The sequence below is a fragment of the Aegilops tauschii genome, chromosome 3, assembly GCF_002575655.3.
Source record: "Aegilops tauschii subsp. strangulata cultivar AL8/78 chromosome 3, Aet v6.0, whole genome shotgun sequence".
Taxonomy (NCBI): Eukaryota; Viridiplantae; Streptophyta; class Magnoliopsida; order Poales; family Poaceae; genus Aegilops; species Aegilops tauschii.
In genome coordinates, this window is record NC_053037.3 from 551785732 (window position 1) to 551811884 (window position 26153).

Sequence of the window (26153 nt, forward strand, 5' to 3'; positions counted from 1 at the left end):
CTACGATGAAGACTCGTCGCTACCGCTACCTCCCATGCCATGTGCCATACACCAGTCACTATGCATTCGCCTGCCATCGGGGAGAGCGAGATGAAGCCATCGAGATGGTTGTGGAGTATGTCAAGGCTCTGGAGGAGTCTTTCGACAACCTCGTAGACGATCTTGTGGCTTCCCGCATGGACTTAGTCCGGGGCGGTCCTGCCAGCAGGAAGGAGCTTCTCCACACGGCACCGCCTCTGACATTCGTCTCGTCTTCAGCCTCGTATGCACCGGCCATTTTGTCCACTGCTCATCGTCTGCCTACCACTGAGGAGTTCGACCGAGTCATCGCTCCTACTCCAGTCAGAGCAGTACCACCTGCCGCACCCGCTCTACCACCAGTCGCCCCCGCACCATCACCGCAGCGCAGCGTCACGCGCCAGGAGCCAGCTAGAGAGGAGGTGGAGGTGGATTCTCCTGGACCGCTGAGTCTTGCCATCGGCAAGGGAAAGGAAATCTTCACCATCTCCGACTGAGAGCGCCGAGTAGCCGCGTGATATGTCTGCTTGTATGATGTGTTGCTTTATCTGTACGCTAGTTTGTATTGGTGTGTTTGCTGCCTTCCGGAGTAGTCCGCTAGCCTAAAATAACATGTCAGGATGTGTACGCGCATCCTGAGTGTTGTATCGTGTGTTTGCTTTTCGCATGTAAGATAGTTGCTAAGCATTTCTTCTCCATGCAAAATCGCTCATGTTTTCTTGAAAACCTTGAGATCTTTTAAATTTGTTGCCTTTGCAAGATTTTCCTTGTGCTGCATAGTTTTTCTCATGGGTTTTGCACAATAATACCCCAGACTGGAAAAATGTCTCGCCCGTGGACACGCTCCATGCCCAATCAGCTCGAAGAGGTTTACGGGACACAGACTAGCAACAATTTCACTCAGGGTCAGTCCAGTCAACACGACAGCGAAGCAGCCCTGTCTCAAGTATGCCGTCTCTTCGAGCAAAGTCAGCAACAGCACCAAGAGATGATGAATCATGTCATCAATATGGGAAACCACCGTGAACCCTATCAACAGCATTCCAAGTTATCTGAGTTACAGAAGACTCGCCCCTCAACTTTTGCTCACACCGATAGGCCGCTGGAAGCCGATGATTGGCTTCGTGACATTGAAAGGAAACTGATTATTGCTCAGTGCTCAGATCATGAGAAGGTGCTTTATGCACCACACTACCTTACTGGAGCAGCTGCATCATGGTGGGAAAATTTCCTACACATGCATCCCAGTGAACACAACATCACCTGGGAAGAGTTCAAGGAAGGCTTCCGTGGGGCACACATCCCCAGGAGCATCCTAAAGATCAAGAAGAGGGAGGTTGATGACTTGAAGCAGAGAGGCATGTCAGTAACAGAATACAATGGTGAGTTTACCCAGCTGTCTCGTTATGCCTACAACGAGCACATGACAGAAAGCAAGAAGATGGAAAAAATTCCTGGACGGCCTGGCACCAGCACTAAGATGCCAACAGATTGTACACACCTTTCTGGATTTTAAGACTCTGGTGGACAAGGCCATTACCTTGGAGAATGAGCGCCGTAGTCTGGAAGATATCCGTAAGCGAAAGAGGGACAAGACGACCCTTGCTCGCAACAACCGAAGCAAGGCTGAGGTTCCACGGACAGACACAAGGAGATCCACGACTACTGATCCAAGACCCGTCGGACAGTTCAATGCCAGGGATAAGGAGTACACATACCGTCCAGGGGTCACCTGCTATGCGTGTGGTCAAGAAGGGCATTATGCTAAACAGTGCCCAAAGCCAAAGAACCCGGCACCCAAGCCAAACAATGGTGGGAACAATCCAGCCCCCAAGCGCAACAATTTCAACCCCAACAACAACCACAGGAAGGGTCACCTGAACCATGTCACCAGGGAAGAGGTGCAGAATGCCCCAGACATCGTGCTCGGTACGTTCCCTGTCAACACAGTACCTGCCACAGTTTTGTTTGATTCTGGAGCTTCCCATTCGTTCGTTTCGAAGAGTTTTGTTTTGCAACATGGTTTTCCGATACTTCCCTTGGAAAAATCTATGATCATCAAGTCCCCCGGAAATAAGCAAATCGCTCAGGGTTACTGCCGAGGAGTGGTCATTGAGTTTGAAGGACTACAATTCCACGCGAATCTCATCGTGTTGGAGAGTAAGGGACTGGATGTCATTTTAGGGATGGACTGGTTGACCACCAACAAAGGATTCATCGACTGTTTCAATCGGACAGTGATTCTCACTCACCATCACGGCAAGACAATAAGAGTTTCCGCTCAAGAAAGGCCACGATCACAGCAACCAAAACTGAACAAAATGGACATTGCAGAACTGAGAAAAGTTCCAGTGGTATGCGAATTTCCTGATGTGTTCCCTGAAGAACTACCAGGCATGCCGCCAGACCGAGAGATAGAATTCAGCATCGAACTAGCACCTGGCACCGCTCCCATCTATAAGAAGCCATATAGAATGGCACCCTCAGAATTGGTGGAGTTGAAGAAGCAGATAAAGGAATTATTGGACAAAGGATTTATTCGGGCCAGCTCCTCACCTTGGGGTTCGCCTGTGTTGTTCGCAAAGAAAAAGGATGGGACACTGAGTCTGTGTATAGACTATCGAGCCCTCAATATGGTCACCATCAAAAACAAATATCCGATGCCACGGATAAATGATTTGTTTGACCAGCTCGCACAAGCCAAGGTATTCTCAAAAATTGATTTGAGATCGGGATATCACCAATTGAAAGTACGGACAGAAGATATCCCCAAGACAGCATTCACTTCCAGATATGGGTTATACGAGTTTACAGTGATGCCTTTTGGACTAACGAACGCCCCCGCATATTTGGTCCACCTCATGAACAAAGTGTTCATGAAATTCATGGACAAATTTGTGGTGGTATTCATTGACGATATTCTGGTTTACTCAAGGACACCAGAAGAGCATGCTGAGCACCTCAGAATTGTTTTGGGAGAATTGAGGAAACATCAGTTGTACGCCAAATTTAGCAAGTGCGAATTTTGGCTAAGACAAGTTGGTTTCTTAGGACATATACTGAACCAAGAAGGCGTGGCCGTAGACCCAGAAAAAGTCAAGGCCATACTTGACTGGAAGCCACCCGCCAACGTTACTGATGTGCGGAGTTTCCTAGGAATGGTCGGATATTACAGAAGATTTATTGAAGGGTTCTCCACTGTGGCAAAACCTATGACACAGTTGCTCAAGAAGGACAAGAAATTTGAATGGACGGAAGCATGCGAGAAAAGCTTCCAAGAACTCAAGAAGAAGCTGACAACCGCACCGGTATTAACCGTGCCAGACATTCACAAGACTCTTGAAGTGTATTGTGACGCATCCCGAAAAGGTCTCGGATGTGTACTAATGCAGGATGGCAAAGTTGTCGCATATGCCTCCAGGCAACTGCGAAAACATGAGGAAAATTACCCAACGCATGACTTGGAGCTAGCAGCAGTTATACATGCACTCAAGGAGTGGAGGCACTTTCTGTTGGGAAATCGCTGTGAAATATATACGGACCATAAGAGCCTCAAATATATTTTCACACAGCCAGAGCTGAATCTACGCCAACGACGCTGGTTGGAATTGGTCAAGGACTATGATGTCGGCATTCACTACCATCCAGGGAAAGCAAATGTAGTGGCAGATGCCCTTAGTCGAAACCCCAGCCCGGACAATGACGGTCTGCAAAACTTGAGGCCTGAGTTTCAGCAAGAGTTCACTAGGCTCAACATGATGTTAGTCTCCGAGGGCACCGTATCAAATCTAGAGATACAACCCACCCTGGTGGAACAAATTAAGAAGGCTCAACAGGGACATCCCAGCATCAAAGGCATAAAGAAGAAAATGAACCTTGGTAAGGCTTCAGAGTTCGTCACAGACAGTGAAGGAACACTATGGTACGGAGACAGACTTTGCGTACCTAACATTGAGGAACTCAAGCGACAGATCTTGACAGAAAGCCACACCGCTCCATACTCGATCCATCCTGGAGGAACCAAAATGTACAAGGACATTCAGGAAAGATTTTGGTGGCACGGTATGAAAAGAGATATAGCCACATTTATTGCTTGTTGCGATTCATGTCAGCGCATCAAGGCCGAGCATCAAAAGCCAGCAGGGCTACTCCAGCCAAACAGGATACCGGAGTGGAAATGGGATGAAATAGGATACCGTAAAGACTACCTACTCCACACAAAGACTGGCCAAACTTTATCTCTCCCGTATAGTTTGTTTGCATCGAGTCCCAAAGACTATAATATCAGACCGAGGCACACAATTCGTCTCCAAATTTTGGGATCACCTACAACGAGCCCTGGGCACGCAACTAGCTTTCAGTACAGCCTACCACCCTCAGACTGATGGACAAACGGAACGTGTAAACCAAATCCTAGAGGATATGCTAAGAGCCTATGTGCTCACCTATGGATCCAGTTGGGAAGAGAGTTTGCCGTATGCCGAATTCGCTTACAACAACAGTTACCAAGCCAGCTTGCAAATGGCACCCTTTGAAGCATTGTACGGACGAAGGTGTCGTACCCCACTGAATTGGTCAGAAACAGGTGACAGCCGTATCTTCGGCCCGGACATGCTTAAAGAGGCCGAGGAGAAAGTTAAACAAATCAGGGACAGACTCAAGACAACACAGAGCCGACAAAAGAGCTACTATGATCAGAAGCATCGTGAGGTCAGCTTTGAACCCGGTGATTCCGTATACCTCCGAGTATCTCCTATGAGGGGTCTGCAATGGTTCAAAATTAAGGGGAAGCTAGCCCCAAGATTTATTGGGCCATTTTGTGTAAAGGCACGAAGAGGCACGGTAGCCTACCAACTAGACCTACCCAAGGAGCTGTCAGACGTCCATGACGTATTCCACGTCTCACAGTTGAGGAAGTGTGTAAGTAACCCGGATAAGCATGTACCTCATGAGAACATTGATATGCAGCCAGATCTCACCTACAGAGAGAGGCCGGTAAAAATATTGGAAGAGTCTGAACGGAGGACCCGTCAGAAAACGACGAAATTTTTCAGGGTTGAGTGGAGCAACCACACTGAGGATGAAGCTACATGGGAAAGGGAAGATTTTCTCCGGGCAGAGTATCCATATCTATTTGAGGATCAGCTGAAATCTCGAGGACGAGATTTTTCCTAAGGGGGTAGGTGTTGTGACACCCAAGTTTTTATTTGGATTTTTTTTCAAACGATTTTATTTGACTTGAGGGAGGTGATTTAAATTTTTCTTCAAAAGAACTCTCCCTTTCAAATATTTTTTATGGCAAAAGTTTTATTTGGATTCACCCAAGACCTGTCTTTGGTCTTGGAGGTTCTTGCTTTTCATTTGGACTCAAGACAAAATGCTTTTCACTTGGAAAAATGCCTTTTGAAAACCTCTTTGAAATTTGCACTATGGCTTTTGGAATAATCCTTTGCCACTTTCAACAATTCCTTCTTGCCATGGCCTTAGTGCAAATACTCTATCCTAACCCTTCCCTCATCTTTGGATCATGTTTGGCATCTAATCCAGCAAGTTGTACCTCTCCATATAAATTTTTTCCATTCAAAACATATTCAAATAAATTTCTGTCTTCTTTTCTAGCCATTGGTGATTTACAAAGGAACTCTACTTTCTGTTTTGATTTTTGCCCCCAAACCAACTCTCCTCCCTAGTCCTTTGAACCCTCAACCAAGATCATGAGGATCCACTGGTCTTCAGTTCAAAATTTTCAAACTACACTTGCTGCAAGTTTGGGCCAGATTTGTCAAATTTGGTGAAATTCATTCAAATCCTTCTCCAAAAATTCCAAGTAAAATCAGGCATCCTCTGGGTGCATTGAGTGGTCACCTCACCAAGTTACAGCCCCAGAAAAATTTGTCTCATAGCAAAATCATTCTGTCGAGCACCTGCAGTGCATGGTCATTGTCAAGTTCAGGAAATTCAGAGAACAGTTCAGTGGCTTACTGTCGTTTTCTTCAGAGATGGTTGTCAATCTCGCCAGTGCCACTGTGTCGCCTTGCTCCTCGTCCCCTCCCCCTTGTTCCTGCACCGCACGAACGCCTGGCACCTTGCGGACGTCGGCGACGAGCAGCAGAAGGTGCGCCGCCCCGTGACCGACGCCAACGGCGGCTTTGCGGCCGCCAGCGGGAGGCACGGCGCTGACGGCGCCACCCAGTGCCGCCCAAGCCACCGCAGCTCGCCGCGTGGTCTTCCACTCCCCCGAACGCGCTGCCGCTCTCGTCGTGAACAGCAGGGCGCGGAGCGCGCTCTCTGCCGCCGTCGAGCCCGTGCGGCCATCTCACCGTGGAACGACACCATTACGCCAAGACCAACTCCGTTTAGCTGTGGAATGACACCAGTAACCTCCACTGATGCTGCCACGGCGCTTACTAATCAGTATATCCATATCTATCCGTGTGAAAAACTTGTCCCCGGTGAACAAGCTCAAGTGGTAAATCCAGTTACATTATTATTCCTGTGGATGGACTAACTTTATATTTGTCTCGTACTTGTGATAATTTATGTTCCCGAAACTATTGTATTATTGAGCTACAATATAAGCCCTTTATGTGACGTCGCGCAGACGTCCGACTGTGGCGTGTTCTTGTTTCTTACATTAAATATAAGCCCTTTAGGTGATGTCGCTCAGACGTCCGACTGTGGCATGTTCGTCTTTTATTTTCTATTATAAGCCCTTTATGTGATGTCGCTCAGACGTCCGACTGTGGCATTATTAATATTCTTGCATTTTTCCTCTCGAGGAGTCTTTCAGACACTCGTTTGGCACCAGTATTATTATTCTTGCATTTTCCTCTCGAGGAGTCTTTCAGACACTCGTTTGGCACCAGTATTATTATTCTTGCATTTTCCTCTCGAGGAGTCTTTCAGACACTCGTTTGGCACCCGTATTATTATTCTCGTAGTTTCCTCTCGAGGAGTCTTTCAGACACTCGTTTGGCACCAGTATTACTATTCTGCAGTTTCCGCTCGAGGCGTCATTAAGACCCTCGCTTGGCACCCAGTATTTATTATCTCTATGTCTGAACGCACTGGATAAATTGTTCATATGCTTCATGTTTACATTTGTTATATCTTATGTCCGAACTGTCTTGCGAGTACTTTCATAGTACTCACCTGGCTTGTTGATTTGGCCAGATGTTGACGAAGGCGATCTCTTGGATGAAGAGTTTGATAGCGCGTCCGACGCCTAGAGGAGTCCCAGTCAGTCCTGTGCGATCCCGGATATTGGTCACTTGTATTATATACGCTTCCGCCACCCGCAATAAGTCTCCTCGAGCCTCACTCCGACGCTCGAAGAGCTGTAGTCTTCAGGAGTCATATCACTCGCTTTGCGGTGATATTTCCACCACCGTTATTATCGTGAGTTAGTAGTATGCCACCCTATCTGCCGTCTTGTTTAACGGCGTGCATGTAATAAATTGTTGGGCAGTCTCCGCTCAACCTTGTATTATATTTAGTACTCCTGGTATTTCTCTTCTGTGACCAAGATATTGTCTACCAGTGAGAAGGAATTCTTCCTTACTGGTCCGTAAAAGGGATTGGTCTCTCAATAATTATTTTATTGAAAAACCGGTCGTGACAAAGGATGATCATCACACTTTTATTTACTCACAACTCAAGAATTACAACTCGATACTTAGAACAAAATATGACTCTATATGAATGCCTCCGGCGGTGTACCGGGATGTGCAATGACTCAAGAGTGACATGTATGAAAGAATTATGAAAGGTGCTACCTCTTGAGCATGCGTTGGTTTTCCCTTGAAGAGGAAAGGGTGATGCAGCAAAGTAGCGTAAGTATTTCCCTTAGTTTTTGACAATCAAGGTATCAATCCAGTAGGAGACAACGCACAAGTCACCTAGTACCTGCACAAACAATCAAGAACCTTGCAACCAACGCGATAAAGGGGTTGTCAATCCCTTCACGGTCACTCGCAAAAGTGAGATCAAATAAAGATAGTAAAGTAAATATTTTTGGTATTTTTGTTGTATAGATTGGAAAGTAAAGATTGCAAAATAGTAAACGAGATGCGATGTAACTAAAAGAGATGCAATATAATAAGAAAGAGACCCAGGGGCCATAGGTTTCACTAGTGGCTTCTCTCAAGATAGCATGTATTACGGTGGGTGAACAAATTACCACCGAGCAATTGATAGAAAAGCGCATAGTTATGAGAATATCTAAGGCAATGATCATGAATATAGGCATCACGTCCGTGTCAAGTAGACCGAAACGATTCTGCATCTACTACTATTACTCCACACATCGACCGCAATCCATCATGCATCTAGAGTATTAAGTTCATAAGAACAGAGTAACGCGTTAAGCAAGATGACATGATGTACAGGGATAAACTCAAGCAATATGATATAAACCCCATCTTTTTATCCTCAATGGCAACAATACAATACGTGCCTTGCTGCCCCTACTGTCACTGGGAAAGGACACCACAAGATTGAACCCAAAGCTAAGCACTTCTCCCATTGCAAGAAAGATCAATCTAGTAGGCCAAACTAAACCGATAATTTGAAGAGACATGCAAAGATATCAAATCATGCATATAAGAATTCAGAGAAGAACCAAATAATATTCATAGATAATCTTGTTCATAAATCCACAATTCATCGGATCTTGGCAAACACACTGCAAAAGAGTATTACATCGAATAGATCTCCAAGAATATCGAGGAGAACTTTGTATTGAGAATCAAAGAGAGAGAAGAAGCCATCTAGCTAATAACTATGAACCCGAAGGTCTGTGGTAAACTACTCACGCTTCATCGGAGAGGCTATGGTGTTGATGTAGAAGCCCTCCGTGATCGATTCCCCCTCTGGCAGATCGCCGGAAAAGGCCCCAAGATGGGATCTCACGGGTACAAAAGGTTGCGGCGGTGGAAAAGTGGTTTTGTGGCTCTCCCTGATCGATCTAGGGTATAAGTGTATATATAGGCGAAAGAAGTACGTCGGTGGAGCTACGAGGGGCCCACGAGGGTGGGGGGCGCGCCTACCCCCCAGACTTCTACTCCAAGTCTTCTGGATTGCTTTTGGTCCAAGAAAGATCATCGCGAAGATTTCATTCCGTTTGGACTCCGTTTGGTATTCCTTTTCTGCGAAATTCTGAAATAGTCAAAAATAAAAATAAAAAGTGGCACTGGGCCTCCGATTAATAGGTTAGTCCCAAAAATAATATAAAAGAGCACATTAAAGCCCATTAAACATCCAAAACAGATAATATAATAGCATGGAACAAAAAAAATTATAGATACGTTGGAGACGTATCAAGCATCCCCAAGCTTAATTCCTGCTCGTCCTCGAGTAGGTAAATGATGAAAACAGAATTTTTGATGTGGAATGCTATCTAACATAATTATCAATGTAATTTTCTTTATTGTGGCATGAATGTTCAGATCCGAAAGATTCAAGACAAAAGTTTAATATTGACATAAAAATAATAATACTTCAAGCATACTAACAAAGTAATCATGTCTTCTCAAAATAACATGGCCAAAGAAAGTTCATCCCTACAAAATCATATTGTTTGGCTATGCTCCATCTTCGTCACACAAAATATTCAAATCATGCACAACCCCGATGAGAAGCCAAGCAATTGTTTCATACTTTAGTATTCTCAAACTTTTTCAACTTTCACACAATACATGAGCGTGAGCCATGGACATAGCACTATAGGTGGAATAGAATGGTGGTTGTGGAGAAGACAAAAACGAGGAAGATGGTCTCACATCAACTAGGCATATTAATGGGCTATGGAGACGCCCATTAATAGATATCAATGTGAGTGAGTAGGGATTGCCATGCAACGGATGCACTAGAGCTATAAATGTATGAAAGCTCAACAAAAGAAACTAAGTGGGTGTGCATCCAACTTGCTTACTCACAAAGACCTAGGGCATTTTGAGGAAGCCCATTGTTGGAATATACAAGCCAAGTTCTATAACGAAAATTCCCACTAGTATATGAAAGTGACAAAATAAGAGACTCTCTATCATGAAGATCATGGTGCTACTTTGAAGCACAAGTCTGGAAAAAGGATAGTAGCATTGTCCCTTCTCTCTTTTTTCAATTTTTTTGTTTGGCCTTCTCTTTTTTTATTTGGCCTTTCTCTTCTTTCTTTTTTTATTTCCTCACATGGGACAATTCTCTAATAATGAAGATCATCACACTTCTATTTACTTACAACTCAAAAATTACAAATCGATACTAGAACAAAAATATGACTCTATATGAATGCCTCCGGCGGTGTACCGAGATGTGCAATGACTCATGAGTGACATGTATGAAAGAATTATGAACGGTGGCTTTGCCACAAATACGATGTCAACTACATGATCATGCAAAGCAATATAACAATGATGAAGCGTGTCATAATAAACGAAACGGTGGAAAGTTGCATGGCAATATATCTCGGAATGGCTATGGAAATGCCATAATAGGTAGGTATGGTGGCTGTTTTGAGGAAGGTAAATGGTGGGTTTATGGTACCGGTGAAAGTTGCGCAGTACTAGAGAGGCTAGCAATGGTGGAAGGGTGAGAGTGCGTATAATCCATGGACTCAACATTAGTCATAAAGAACTCGCATACTTATTGCAAAAATCTACAAGTCATCAAAACCAAGCACTACGCGCATGCTCCTAGGGGGATAGATTGGTAGGAAAAGACCATCGCTCATCCCCGACCGCCACTCATAAGGAAGACAATCAAAGAAACACCTCATGCTTCAAATTTGTTACACAACGGTTACCATACGTGCATGCTACGGGACTTGCAAACCTCAGCACAAGTATTTCTCAAATTCACAACTACTCAACTAGCATGACTCTAATATCACTATCTTCATATCTCAAAACAATCTTCAAGCATCAAAATTCTCATAGTATTCAACGCGCTTTATATGAAAGTTTTTATTATTCCCATCTTGGATGCCCATCATATTAGGACTAATTTATAGCCAAAGCAAATTACCATGCTGTTCTAAAGACTCTCAAAATAATATAAGTGAAGCATGAGAGATCAATAATTTCTATAAAATAAAACCACCAACGTGCTCTAAAAATATATAAATGAAGCACTAGAGCCAAATTATTTATCTCAAAAGATATAAGTGAAGCACATAGAGTATTCTAATAAATTCCAATTCATGCGTGTCTCTCCCAAAAGGTGTGTACATCAAGGATGATTGTGGTAAACTAAAAAGCAAAGACTCAAATCATACAAGATGCTCCAAGCAAAACACATATCATGTGGTGAATAAATATATAGCCTCAAGTAAAGTTACCGATGGATGAAGACGAAAGAAGGGATGACTTCTGGGGCATCCCCAAGCGTAGGCTTTTGGTTGTCCTTGAATTTTACATTGGGGTGCCTTGGGCATCCCCAAGCTTAGGCTCTTGCCACTCCTCATTCCAAAATCCATCAAATCTTTACCCAAAAACTTGAGAACTTCACAACACAAAACTTAAACGGAAAATCTCATGAGCTCCGTTAGTATAAGAAAATAAACCACCACTTTAAGGTACTGTAATGAACTCATTCTTTATTTATATTGGTGTTAAACCTACTGTATTCCAACTTCTCTATGGTTCATACTGATACGTCTCCAACGTATCTATAATTTTTTCTTGTTCCATGCTATTATATTATCCATATAGGATGTTTTATATGCATTTATATGCCATTTCATATGATTTTTGGGACTAACCTATTAACCCAGAGCCCAGTGCCAGTTTCTGTTTTTTCCTTGTTTTTGAGTATTGCAGAAAAGGAAAACCAAACGGAGTCCAATTGACCTGAAATTTGACGGAGCTTATTTTTGGACCAGAAGAAGCCCACGGAGCATCGGAGATGGGCCAGAAGGGTCACGAGGCACCCATGAGGGTGGGGGGCGCGCCCTACCCCCTTGGGTGCGCTCCCCTACCTCGTGGCAGCCTCGGAGACCCCCTGACTTGTCCCCGACGCCAACACCTCTTATATATACCCAAACTTCCAGAAAGAAACCTAGATCGGGAGTTCCGCCGCCGCAAGCCTCTGTAGCCACCGAAAACCAATCTAGACCCGTCCCGGCACCCTGCCGTAGTGGGGATCCCTCACCGGTGGCCATCTTCAACATCCCGACGCTCTCCATGACGAGGAGGGAGTAGTTCACCCTCAGGGCTGAGGGTATGTACCAATAGCTATGTGTTTGATCTCTCTCTCTCTCTCTCCCTCTCTCTCTCTCTCTCTCTTGTTCTTGACTCAGCACGATCTTGATGTATCGCGAGCTTAGCTACTATAGTTGGATCTTAGGATGTTTCTCCCCCTCTATTCTCTTGTAATGGATTGTGTTTTCCCTTCAAAGTTATCTTATCAGATTGAGTCTTTAAGGATGTGAGAACACTTAATGTATGTCTTGCATGTGCTTATCTGTGGTGACAATGGGATATTCACGCGATCTACTTGATGTATGTTTTGGTGATCAACTTGCGGGTTCCGTAACATTGTGAACTTATGCATAGAGGTTGGCACACGTTTTTGTCTTGACTCTCCGGTAGAAACTTTGGGGCACTCTTTGAAGTACTTTGTGTTGGTTGAATAGATGAATATGAGATTGTGTGAGCATATCATATAATCATACCCACGGATACTTGAGGTGACATTGGAGTATCTAGGTGACATTAGGGTTTTGGTTGATTTGTGTCTTAAGGTGTTATTCTAGTACGAACTCTATGATAGATCGATCAGAAAGGATAACTTTGAGGTGGTTTCGTACCCTACAATAATCTCTTCGTTTGTTCTCCGCTATTAGTTACTTTGGAGTGACTCTTTGTTTCATATTGAGGGATGGTTATATGATCCAATTATGTTATTATTGTTGAGAGAACTTGCACTAGTGAAAGTATGAACCCTAGGACTTGTTTCAACGCATTGCAATACCATTTGTGCTCACTTTCATCATTAGTTACCTTGCCGTTTTTATATTTTCAGATTACAAAAACCTATATCTACCATCCATATTGCACTTGTATCACCATCTCTTCGCCGAACTAGTGCACCTATACAATTTACCATTGTATTGGGTGTGTTGGGGACACAAGAGACTCTTTGTTATTTGGTTTCAGGGTTGCTTGAGAGGGACCATCTTCATCCTACGCCTCCCACGGATTGATAAACCTTAGGCCATCCACTTGAGGGAGATTTGCTACTGTTCTACAAACCTCTTCACTTGGAGGCCCAACAACGTCTACAAGAAGAAGGTTGTGTAGTAGACATCAAGCAGTTTCTGGCGCCGTTGCCGGGGAGGTTAATGCTTGAAGGTATATCTTTAGATCTTGCAATCGAATCTTTTTGTTTCTTGTTTATCACTAGTTTAGTTTATAAAAGAAGACTACAAAAAATGGAATTAAGGTTGCCTCATATGCTTCATCTTTTTAATGTCTTTCGTGAAAATGATGGGTAGGAAAATTGTGCTGAAGTACTAGAAGAAGAATTACATAGAATTCTTGGCATAAAATATGTGAATGATGAGCATGATTGCAATGTTGTTAGTATGAATTCTTTGAATACCCATGATGCTAATGATATGCAAAGCCACAAGCTTGGGGATGCTATGTTTGATGAAGATGATATGTTTAGTCCCCCAAGTTTTGATGAGCAAATTTATTATGATGAAATCATGCCTCCTATTTATGTTGATTATTGTGATGACACATATGCTATAAAGAATAAAGATAACCATGAAAATTTTCATCATGATTTTAATTTTCAATTGGATTATGCTTCACATGATAGTTATTTTGTTGAGTTTTCTCCCACTACTATTCATGAGAAGAATTTTGCTTATGTGGAGAGTAATAAAAATTCTATGCTTATGCATCATGAAAAGAGTGCTTTATGTGATAGTTATATTGTTGAATTCATTCATGATGCTACTGAAAATTATTATGAGGGAGGAACATATGCTTGTAGGTATTGCAATAATATCCAGTTTCCTCTCTATGTGCTTAAAGTTTTAAAATTATGCTTGTTTTGCCTTCCTATGCTAGTTGATTATTGTTCCCATAAGTTGTTTGATCACAAAATCCCTATGCATAGGAAGTGGGTTAGACTTAAATGTGCTAGTCATATTCTTCATGATTCTCTCTTTATGTTTCAATTCTTATCTTTTATGTGAGCATCATTGAAATCATCATGCCTAGCTTGGGGCGTTAAACGATAGCGCTTGTTGGGAGGCAACCCAATTTTATTTTTGTTCTTTGCCTTTTGCTCCTTATTAGTAATAAATAATCTATCTAGCCTATGGTTAGATGTGTTTTTATGTTTTAATTAGTGTTTGTGCCAAGTAGAACCTTTGGGAAGAATTGGGTGAAGTCTTTGCGATCTTGCTGTAAAAAACAGAAACTTTTGCGCTCACGAGATTAGCTGCCATTTTTTACTGGAGAGTGATTTTAGGTTGATTATTTTTGCAGATGATTAATAGACAAATTCCTCAGGTCCACCAATTTAGTTCAGAATTTTTGGAGTTACAGAAGTATTCGAATGATACACATTACTATAGACTGTTCTGTTTTTGACAGATTCTGTTTTCTATGTGCTGTTTGCTTATTTTGATGAATCTATGAGTAGTATCGGAGGGTATGAACCATAGAGAAGTTGGAATACAGTAGATGTTACACCAATATGAATTTAAAATGAGTTCACAACAGTACCTAAGTTGTGATTTATTTTCTTATACTAACGGAGCTTACGAGTTTTCTGTTGAGTTTTGTGTTGTGAAGTTTTCAAGTTTTTGGTAAAGATTCGATGGACTATGCAAGAAGGAGTGGCAAGAGCCTAAGCTTGGGGATGCCCAAGGAAACCCAAGGTAAAATTCAAGGACAACCAAAAGCCTAAGCTTGGGGATGCCCTGGATGGCATCCCCTCTTTCGTCTTCGTTCATCGGTAAGTTTACTTGGAGCTATATTTTTATTCACCACATGATATGTGTTTTGCTTGGAGCATCATGTTATTTTCTTTAGTTTTGTTTTCTGTTTGAATAAAATACCAAGATCTGAAATTCTTAAATGTTATAGAGTCTTCACATAGTTACATTATTATTCGACTACTCATTGATCTTCACTTATATGTTTCGGAGTAGTTTGTCACTTGCTCTAGTGCTTCACTTATATCCTTTTAGAGCATGGCGGTGGTTTTATTTTGAAGAAATAGATGAACTCTCATGCTTCACTTATATTATTTTGAGAGTCTTTAGAACAGCATGGTAATTTGCTTTGGTTATGAATTTAGTCCTAATATGATGGGCATCCAAGATGGGTATAATAAAAACTTCCATATAGAGTGCATTGAATACTATGAGAGGTTTGATACTTGATGATTGTTTTGAGATAAGAAGATAGTGATATTAAAGTTGTGCTAGTTGTGACACCCAAAAATTTTATTTGGCTTTTTCAAACTTTTATTTGATTTGAGGGAGGTTATTTAAATTTTTTCTCTTCTAAAGAACTCTCCCTCTCAAAAAATTTCCTTTATGACAAGCATTTTGTTTGGATTCACCCAAAACTTGGTCTTTGGTCTTGGAGGTTTTTCCATCCTATGATGACTCATCACAAATGTTTTTCATTTGGGAAAAAATTTTGAAAACATTTTTTAAATAGCCCTATGGCATTTGGAGTGATCTTTTCCCCTTTCAAAAATTCCCTCTTGCCATGACATGAGTGGAAATCCCCTCCCAAAAGCCATCTTCCATCTTTGTGTCAAAATATGCTTCAAATCCAGCAAGTTGAACTTCCCCATGATTTTCCTTCCATTTATTTCTTATCACAAATATTTTCTGCCTTCTACTTTGGCTCTTGGAGATTTACAAAGGAACTACCTTTTCTCCTTTGAGTTTTGCCTCCAAACCATTTTCCCTGGCTAGTCCTTAGAGCCCTCAACCAAGATCCATGATGATCCACTGGTCTCCAGTTCAAAAATTTCAAATTGTGCTTGCTGCAAGTTTGGACCATATTTGCCAAATTTGATGAAATTCAATTGTTTTCTCCTCCTAAAAATCTGAGAAAATTCAGGCAGCCTCTGGATGCATTGAGAGGTCACCTCACCAAGTCCCAGCTCCAGAATTTTTTTTCTTCATGCCAAATCATTTCGTCGAGCACCTGAAGGGCACTGTTACTGTCAAGTTCAGAAGTTCAGTAAACAGTTCAGTGAGCAACTGTCGTTTTCTTCAGAACCCCTTCTCGATCTCGCCAGTAGCCGCGGTGGCGCCGTGCGCCCCGTGCTTCCTTCTTATTCCCTGCGCCGCACGATCGCCTGGAGGCTTGCGGGCGTCGGCGACGAGCAGGAGGAGGTGCGCCACCCCGTGAGCGATGGCAGCAGTGCCCTTTGCGGCTGCCAGAGAGAGGCGCAGCGTTGGACGGCGCCGTCCAGCGCCGCCCAAGCCACCAGAGGCCACAGCGTGGCCATCCACTCACCCGTGCACGCTGCAGTCCGTCGTCGTGAACTGGTAGGAGCGGAGCGCGCTCCCTGCCGCCGCCGTGCCCGTGCGGCCGTTCCGTCGAGGACCGGCGCATTACACCTAGCCCGACCGAGGTTTAGCGGAGGAACGGCACTAGTGATCCTCCCTGATGGTGCCTAGCCTCCTAAATCCCCTGCCCAACCTCTGCCTCGCCATAATTGCTCGCCGGAGCTATCCCGTTCATGGCCACCCCCTCGGATCGCCTATAAAAGGAGGCCCCGAGCTCGAACTCGAACCCGCACCACCTCTACACACCACCAGTACCACGCCAAGCCACTGGGAGAGCCCCGAGGGAGTCTTCTTCCCCAACTCCGGCCGCCTCGACCCGCTTCGGGATCCAGCGCGATTCACTCCCGTGCGTGCACCCCCACCCCTCAACTCTTGCCAGTAGTCTCCTAATGCTTCCACTCTTCTGACCCGCACATCAATTTGGAGCTTGCAGCACCCACCGGAGCATTCCAACATCGCCCGAACCACCGTCCGCCGGAGATAGTGTCGCCGTCGACGTGGTGCTCTCCGACGGCCAAGTCCACCACCCACCGACGCGGAAGAACACCCTGAACCTGTTGGTACCCTCCGATCTCTCTGCCTCGCCGTGGTTCAACGCCGGCGACCACCGCAGCCTTCGGGCGCCGGCGAACTCCGTTGGGAGTTTTGAACCTAACGGGTTGGACCCCCCCGTCAGCCTCTCTCCTTTCTCCCTCGAACCGTTTTCTGAAAGCGCCTTCAGGCAAAACGTGTTTTCTCTCTGGGCTGGCGTATTTCCTACCGAACCGTTTTCTGGTTTTTCAAACAAGTCCCTGGTTCTTTTCTGTTTCATCACAGATCAGTCCTTGGACTAAAACCCTTATATCTTTTTAACAAAAGATGCTTTTTGATTGATTCTTTTTCTGTCAGTATTATATTTTTGTCTAGTTTTTTATAGTATTTAGTTGGAAAATTTTCGGAACAATTTTTATGCACGCTACAATTTTCACGTTAGTGTACGATTTCGTTATACCGTAGGTTCCGGAGGAGGTGACGGAGCCGCAAACTTCGCCGAGCTAGACTCCGACTTCTCCGAACCAGGCAAGCATGTTTGAACCTTTGATATGATAGGTGTTTTGCATGTTTGCTTGAATGGTTTGTGCATGGCATGTGAGCATTGGTGCGTATTTCGTTGCATGCAAGGCAACTAACCGTGTGTTTCGAAGTTACTGTGATCGTTAATGAGAGATGACCTGGTCATGTGGTGACATGAAAGGTAGTAAGATGGTATTGTTGTAGCATGCCAGTCTTACGTCATCCGATAAACTCCGACGTTAACGTGGACTGAGCCACGTTACCGTTCTCCCCCTTTCGTGCTGCCACATGTTTTCTGCAAGGAATACGGTTAGTAAGTTGTTAACCTCTTTCCTTGTTACACACCAAATAGAGGGGCCGGGATGAGGGTTCCATGGCCCTGGATTAAAGCCAGTCATCCGGTCAGGGGGCATGGGTGTTTCCGGTTGGGACCGAGAGGGGGGCACCCCTTAGAGCGCGCGGTATAAATTTGATCCCATGCTACGCGAGGTTGTAGCCTCCCCGTCTCAAAGTTTTTCTTGAACGTTGCCGAGGGTGATTCCTGGCATCGGAACGTTGAATGGGTGTGTACTGGTTAGATGTGTTTCTCCTAAAACACCGTAAACGTAACTAGTCCCTTGTGACTACTGAAATCCGTTGGCTGTGGTTAAATAGTACAAACTCTGCAGAGTCAAATCCTTCCGAGTCATCGTGTCCATGGTCAAGGACTATGGCCAGTATATCCATATCCATGTCAGTCCCTACGTCAGTCTCCGTGGTAAATCCCCGGTGAACAAGCTTGAGTGGTAAACCCGGTTGAACGTTATTCCTGTGGATGGACTAACCTTTTATTTACCTCATACCTGAATATTCCCTTGAAATGATTTAATTTCATGAGCTGCTGAACTATCAAGTTATGAAATATAAGCCCTTTATGTGATGTCGCTCAGACGTCCGACTGTGGCACTCTTGTCATTTACTTTCGATATAAGCCCTTTATGTGATGTCGCTTAGACGTCCGACTGTGGCACTCTTGTCATTTACTTTCAATATAAGCCCTTTATGTGATGTCACTCAGATGTCCGACTGTGGCACGTCCGTTATTTACTTTTGATATAAGCCCTTTATGTGATGTCGCTCAGACGTCCGACTGTGGCACGCACTATCATTTATATTCCATTATAAGCCCTTTATGTGGTGTCGCCTTGACGCTCGACTGCGGCATTGTTATTTCATTTGTATCCTTTCGAGGAGTCATTCAGACACTCGATTGGCCTTCAGTACTACATTGGGATTTCGGGAGGAGGCCTTCAGTACTACATTGGGATTTCGGGAGGACTACCGCCCGACTTCCCTTTTATTTCCCATGCATTGCTATCTCATTGTCTGAGTGCGCTTTGTTAATCTGTTCATATGCATCATGTTTACATTTGTTATATCTTATGTCTGAACTGTCTTGCGAGTACTTTCATAGTACTCACCTGGCTTGTTGATTTGGCCAGATGTTGACAAAGGCGATCTCATGGATGAAGAGTTTGATAGTGAGTCCGACGCCTAGAGGAGTCCCAGTTAGTCCCGTGCGATCCTGGACATTGGTCACTTGTATTATATACGCTTCCGCCACCCGCAATAAGAATCCTCGAGCCTCACTCCGACGCTCGATGAGCTGTAAGATTTAGGAGTCATGTCACCCACTTCACTGTGACATATCCACCACTGCTTTTATTATGAGTCAGTAGTTATGCCACCCTATCCGCCTTTATGTGTAATATCGGCGTGCTTGTAATAAATTGTTGAGCAGTCTCCGCTCAACCTTGTGTTATATTTTAGTACTCCTGGTTTTTCTTCTGTGATCAAGAAATTGTCTACCAGAGAGAAGGATTCTTCTCTACTGGTCCGTAAAAGGGATCGGTTTCTCAATAAATATTTTTATTGGAAAACCGGTCGTGACAAGCTTGGTATCAGAGCCAGGCTGACTGTAGGAAGCCACTAGGTGCGATCGCTAATTGGTTATTAGCATCTTTAGTGCTTTTTCAGCATTTTGCAAATGTAGCTATTTTCTGTTGGTCATCATAAATTTATGATTTGACTACTCAGAATTTTTGCCTACTTTTGTAGATGGCTGGCAGCGACTGCGAGACTCGGGTGTTCACTAATGTGCCCGAGGGGTTTGTCAAACTCCTCGTCTCCATCACCAAGCTCACGATCGGGCCAGCGACTCGTCCGGAGTTCACGCTTTACCAGCACAAGCTCAGCGACGACGTGTCTATGCACCAGGCCGTGGTGCAATTCAAGGGAGGACGTTCTGCGTCTCGCCACTTCCGTTTTGTGGGAAGGGCCATGCCTACGGAGAGGCATGCCATGCAGATGGCCGCCCGTGAGGCGATAGCTCGTCTTCGGGATGTTCTTCCTTCGATGAAGACTCGTCGCTATCGCTACCTCCCATGCCATGTGCCATATACTTGTCACTATGCATTCGCCTGCCATAGGGGAGAGTGAGATGAAGCTATCGAGATGCTTGTTGAGTATCTCAAAGCTCTGGAGGAAGCTTTCGACAACCTCGTGGACGATCTTGTGGCTGCCCGCATGGACTTAGTTCGGGGCTGTTCTGCCAACAGGAGGGAGCTTCTCCACATGGCACCGCCAGTGACGTTCGTCTCGTCCTCAGCATCTTATTCACCTGCCATTTTGGCCACCACTCGCCGTCCGCCTACCACTAAGGAGTTCGACCAGGTCATTGCTCCTCCTCCAGTCAGAGCTGCACCGCCTGCCGCACCCACACTACCGCCTGTCGCACCCGCGCCATCTCCTCAGCGCAGTGCTAAACGCCTGGAGCCTATTAGGGAGGAGGTGGAGGTTGAGTCTCCTGCACCGCTGGGTCTTACCCTCGGCAGGGGGAAGGACATCTTCACCATCTCCGACTGAGTGCGCCTAGTCGCCGCACGATGTGTCTGCATGTATGATATGTTTTATATGTACATAAGTTTGTAGTAATTGTGTGCGCTTCATTCCGGAGTGTGCTAGCCTAAATAACATGTCAGGAGTGTGTACGCACATCCTGAGTGATGTATCGTGTGTTTGCGTATCGCGTGTAAAATGTGTATTGAGCAGTCCTTCTCCGTGCGCAATCAATTATGTTCTTGAAAAATCTTGAGGTCTTTTAAAGTTTTCGTCTTTGCAAAATTTTCCTTATGCCACACAGTTCTTCTCATGAGTTTTGCAAAATAATACCCCAGAGTGGAAAATGTCTCGTCCGTGGACTCGTTCCATGCCAAATCCACCAGAAGAAGCTTATGGAACACAGACAAGCAACAACTTCACTCAGGGGCAGTCTAGTCAACAGGACAGCGAGGCAGCCTTATCTCAAGTATGCCGCCTTTTCGAACAAAGCCAACAGCAACACCAAGAAATGATGAATCACGTCATCAATATGGGAAATCACCGTGAGCCATACCAACCACACTCCAAGTTGTTTGAACTACAGAAGACACGCCCTCCAACATTTGCTCACACTGATAGGCCGCTTGAAGCCAATGATTGGCTTCGTGACATCGGAAGAAAGTTGATTATTGCTCAATGTTCTGATCATGAGAAGGTGCTTTATGCACCTCACTACCTCACTGGAGCAGCTGCAGCATGGTGGGAGAACTTCCTACACATGCATCCCAGTGAACATAACATCACCTGGGAAGAGTTTAAGGAAGGCTTTCGTGGGGCACACATCCCCAGGAGCATCATAAAAATGAAGAAAAGGGAGTTCGATGATCTCAAGCAGAGAGGCATGACAGTGACGGAATACAACAGTCAGTTTACCCAGCTATCTCGTTATGCCTACGATGAGCATATGACTGAGAACAAAAGGATGGAAAAAATTTTGGACGGCCTGGCACCAGCACTAAAATGCCAACTGGTCATACACACTTTCCTAGATTTCAAAACTCTGGTTGACAAGGCCAACACTTTGGAGAATGAGCGTTGCAGTCTGGAGGATATTCGTAAGCGAAAAAGGGACAAGACGACTCTTGCTCGCAACAACCGAAGCAAGACGGATGTTCAGAGGAATGAAGCGAGAAAATCCACGACTACTACTCTAAGGCCAACCAGACAGTTTCATTCAAGGGACAAGGACTTTACATACCGTCCAGGGGTCACCTGCTATGCTTGTGGAGAGGAAGGGCACTATGCCAAACAGTGCCCAAAACCAAAGGAATTCGGCCCCCAAGCCGAACAATGCTGGGAATAATCCAGCCCCCAAGCGTAACAATTTCAATCCCAACAACAATCACAGGAAGGGTCACCTGAACCATGTGACCAAGGAAGAAGCGCAGAATGCCCCAGACATCACTCGGTACGTTCCCTGTCAACACAGTACCTGCAACGGTTTTGTTTGATTCTGGAGCTTCTCACTCGTTCATTTCGAAGAGTTTTGTTTTACAACATGGTTTTCCGATACTTCCTTTGGAAAAATCTATGATTATCAAGTCCCCCGGGAATAAGCAGATCACTCAGAGTTACTGCCAAGGAGTGATTATTGAATTCGAAGGACTAAAGTTTCAGGCTAATCTCATCGTGTTGGAAAATAAAGGACTGGATGTTATCCTAGGGATGGACTGGTTGACCACCAACAAGGGATTTATTGACTGTTTCAACCGGACTGTGATTCTCACTCATCATCACGGCAAGACAATAAAAGTTACAGCTCAAGAGAGACCACGGTCACGGCAACCAAAGTTGAACAAAGTGGACATTTCAGAACTGAGAAAAGTTCCAGTGGTGTGCGAGTTTCCCGACGTATTTCCTGAAGAACTACCAGGCATGCCACCAGACCGAGAGATAGAGTTCAGCATTGAACTAGCACCTGGCACCACCCCCATCTATAAGAAACCTTATAGAATGGCACCCTCAGAGTTGGTAGAATTGAAGAAGCAAATAAAGGAATTACTGGACAAAGGATTTATTCGAGCCAGCTCCTCACCTTGGGGTTCGCCAGTATTATTCGCCAAGAAAAAGGATGGGACACTGAGATTGTGTATAGACTATCGAGCTCTCAATATGGTCACCATAAAAAACAAATATCCGATGCCACGGATAAATGATTTGTTTGACCAGCTCGCACAAGCCAAGGTGTTCTCAAAAATTGATTTAAGATCGGGATATCATCAATTGAAAGTACGGACAGAAGATATCCCTAAGACAGCATTCACCTCCAGATACGGATTATATGAGTTCACAGTAATGCCGTTTGGACTGACGAACGCCCCCGCATATTTCGTCCACCTCATGAACAAAGTGTTTATGAAATTCATGGACAAATTTGTTGTGGTGTTCATTGATGATATTCTGGTATACTCAAGGACACCAGAAGAACATGCTGAACATCTCAGAATTGTTTTGGGAGAATTAAGGAAACATCAATTGTACGCCAAATTTAGCAAGTGTGAATTTTGGCTAAGACAAGTTGGTTTTCTAGGCCATATATTGACCCAAGAAGGCATGGCCGTAGACCCAGAAAAAGTCAAAGCCATACTTGACTGGAAACCACCATCCAACGTAACTGATGTACGGAGTTTCCCAGGAACGGCTGGATATTACCGAAGGTTTATTGAAGGATTCTCCACTGTGGCAAAACCAATGACACAGTTGCTCAAGAAATACAAGAAATTTGTATGGACTGAAGCGTGCGAGAAAAGCTTCCAAGAGCTCAAGAAGAAACTAACGACAACACCGGTTTTGATTGTGCCAGACATACACAAGAGTTTTGAAGTGTATTGTGACACATCCCGGAAGAGCCTCGGGTGCGTATTGATGCAGGACGGCAAAGTTGTCGCGTATGCTTCCAGGCAACTACGGAAGCATGAGGAAAATTATCCCACTCATGACTTGGAGCTAGAAGCAGTCATCCATGCACTCAAAGAGTGGAGGCACTTTCTGTTGGGAAATCGTTGTGAAATATATACGGATCATAAGAGCCTTAAATATATTTTCACACAACCAGAACTAAATTTACGACAACGACGCTGGTTGGAATTGGTCAAGGACTATGATGTCGGCATTCACTACCATCCAGGGAAAGCAAATGTAGTGGAAGATGCTCTTAGTCGGAACCCCAGCCCGGGCAACGACAGTCCACAGAACATGAGGCCTGAGTTTCAGCAGGAGTTCGCTAGACTCAACATGGTGTTAGTCTCTGAGGGCAACGTATCAAATCTGGAGATACATCCCACCCTAATGTAACAAATTAAGAAGGCTCAGCAGGGACATCCCAGCATCGAAGGTATAAAGAGAAAAATGGGCCTTGGCAAGGCTTCAGAGTTCGTCACATACAATGAGGGAATATTATGGTATGGGGACAGACTTTGCGTGCGAAACATTGAGGAACTCAAGCAACAAATCCTAACCGAAAGCCACACCGCCCCATATTCGATCCACCCTGGAGGAACCAAAATGTACAAAGACATTCAGGAAAGATTTTGGTGGCACGGTATGAAAAGGGATATAGCCGCATTCATTGCTTGTTGCGATTCATGTCAACGCATAAAAGCCGAGCATCAAAAGCCTGCAGGGCTACTACAGCCAAACAGGATACCTGAGTGAAAATGGGATGAAATTGGAATGGACTTCATCGTCGGACTACCCCGACCACAACGCGGAAATGATGCCATATGGGTCATCACAGATAGGCTAACCAAGGTAGCACATTTCATTCCCGTGAAGACGACCTACTCCACTCAAAGGCTAGCCAAGCTTTATCTCTCCCGTATAGTTTGTTTGCATGGAGTCCCAAAGACTATAATATCCGACCGAGGCACTCAATTTGTCTCTAAATTTTGGGATCACTTACAACAAGCTCTGGGCACGCAACTAGCATTCAGTACAGCGTACCACCCTCAGACTGATGGACAAACGGAACGCGTGAACCAAATCCTAGAGGACATGCTGAGAGCCTGTGTGCTTACCTATGGATCCAGTTGGGAAGAAAGTTTGCCGTATGCCGAGTTTGCATACAACAACAGTTACCAGGCCAGCCTGCAAATGGCACCTTTTGAAGCATTGTACGGACGGAGATGTCGTACCCCACTAAGTTCGTCAGAAACAGGTGACAGTCGTATCTTTGGCCCAGACATGCTCAAGGAAGCCGAGGAGAAAGTTAAACAGATCAGGGACAGACTCAAGACAGCTCAAAGCCGACAAAAGAGCTATTACGATCGAAAACATCGTGAGGTCAGCTTTGAACCTGGGGATTTCGTATACCTACGAGTGTCTCCTATGCGAGGCCTGCAACGGTTCAAAATTAAAGGGAAGCTAGCCCCGAGATTTATTGGACCCTTCTATATAGTTGCACGAAGAGGCACAGTAGCCTACCAGCTAGACCTACCCAAAGAGCTGTCAGACGTCCACGACGTGTTCCACGTCTCACAATTGAGGAAATGTGTGAGCAACCCGGAGAAGCATGTATCTCATGAAAGCATTGATGTGCAACCAGACCTCACCTACAGAGAGCGGCCAGTAAAGATATTGGAAGAGTCTGAAAGGAGGACCCGTCAGAAAACAACAAAATTTTTCAAGGTTCAGTGGAGCAATCACACCGAGGACGAAGCAACATGGGAAAGAGAGGATTTTCTTCAGGCAGAGTACCCACATCTATTTGAGGATCAGCTGAAATCTCGGGGACGAGATTTTTCCTAAGGGGGTAGGTGTTGTGACACCCAAAAATTTTATTTGGCTTTTTCAAACTTTTATTTGATTTGAGGGAGGTTATTTAAAAAAATTTCTTCTAAAGATCTCCCTCTCAAAAAATTTCCTTTATGACAAGCATTTTGTTTGGATTCACCCAAAACTTGGTCTTTGGTCTTGGAGGTTTTTCCATCCTATGATGACTCATCACAAATGTTTTTCATTTGGGAAATTTTTTTGAAAACCTTTTTTAAATAGCCCTATGGCATTTGGAGTGATCTTTTCCCCTTTCAAAAATTCCCTCTTGCCATGACATGAGTGGAAATCCCCTCCCAAAAGCCATCTTCCATCTTTGTGTCAAAATATGCTTCAAATCCAGCAAGTTGAACTTCCCCATGATTTTCCTTCCATTTATTTCTTATCACAAATATTTTCTGCCTTCTACTTTGGCTCTTGGAGATTTACAAAGGAACTACCTTTTCTCCTTTGAGTTTTGCCTCCAAACCATTTTCCCTGGCTAGTCCTTAGAGCCCTCAACCAAGATCCATGATGATCCATTGGTCTCCAGTTCAAAAATTTCAAATTGTGCTTGCTGCAAGTTTGGACCATATTTGCCAAATTTGATGAAATTCAATTGTTTTCTCCTCCTAAAAATCTGAGAAAATTCAGGCAGCCTCTGGATGCATTGAGAGGTCACCTCACCAAGTCCCAGCTCCAGAATTTTTTTTCTTCATGCCAAATCATTTCGTCGAGCACCTGAAGGGCACTGTTACTGTCAAGTTCAGAAGTTCAGTAAACAGTTTCAGTGAGCAACTGTCGTTTTCTTCAGAACTCCTTCTCGATCTCGCCAGTAGCCGCGGTGGCGCCATGCGCCCCGTGC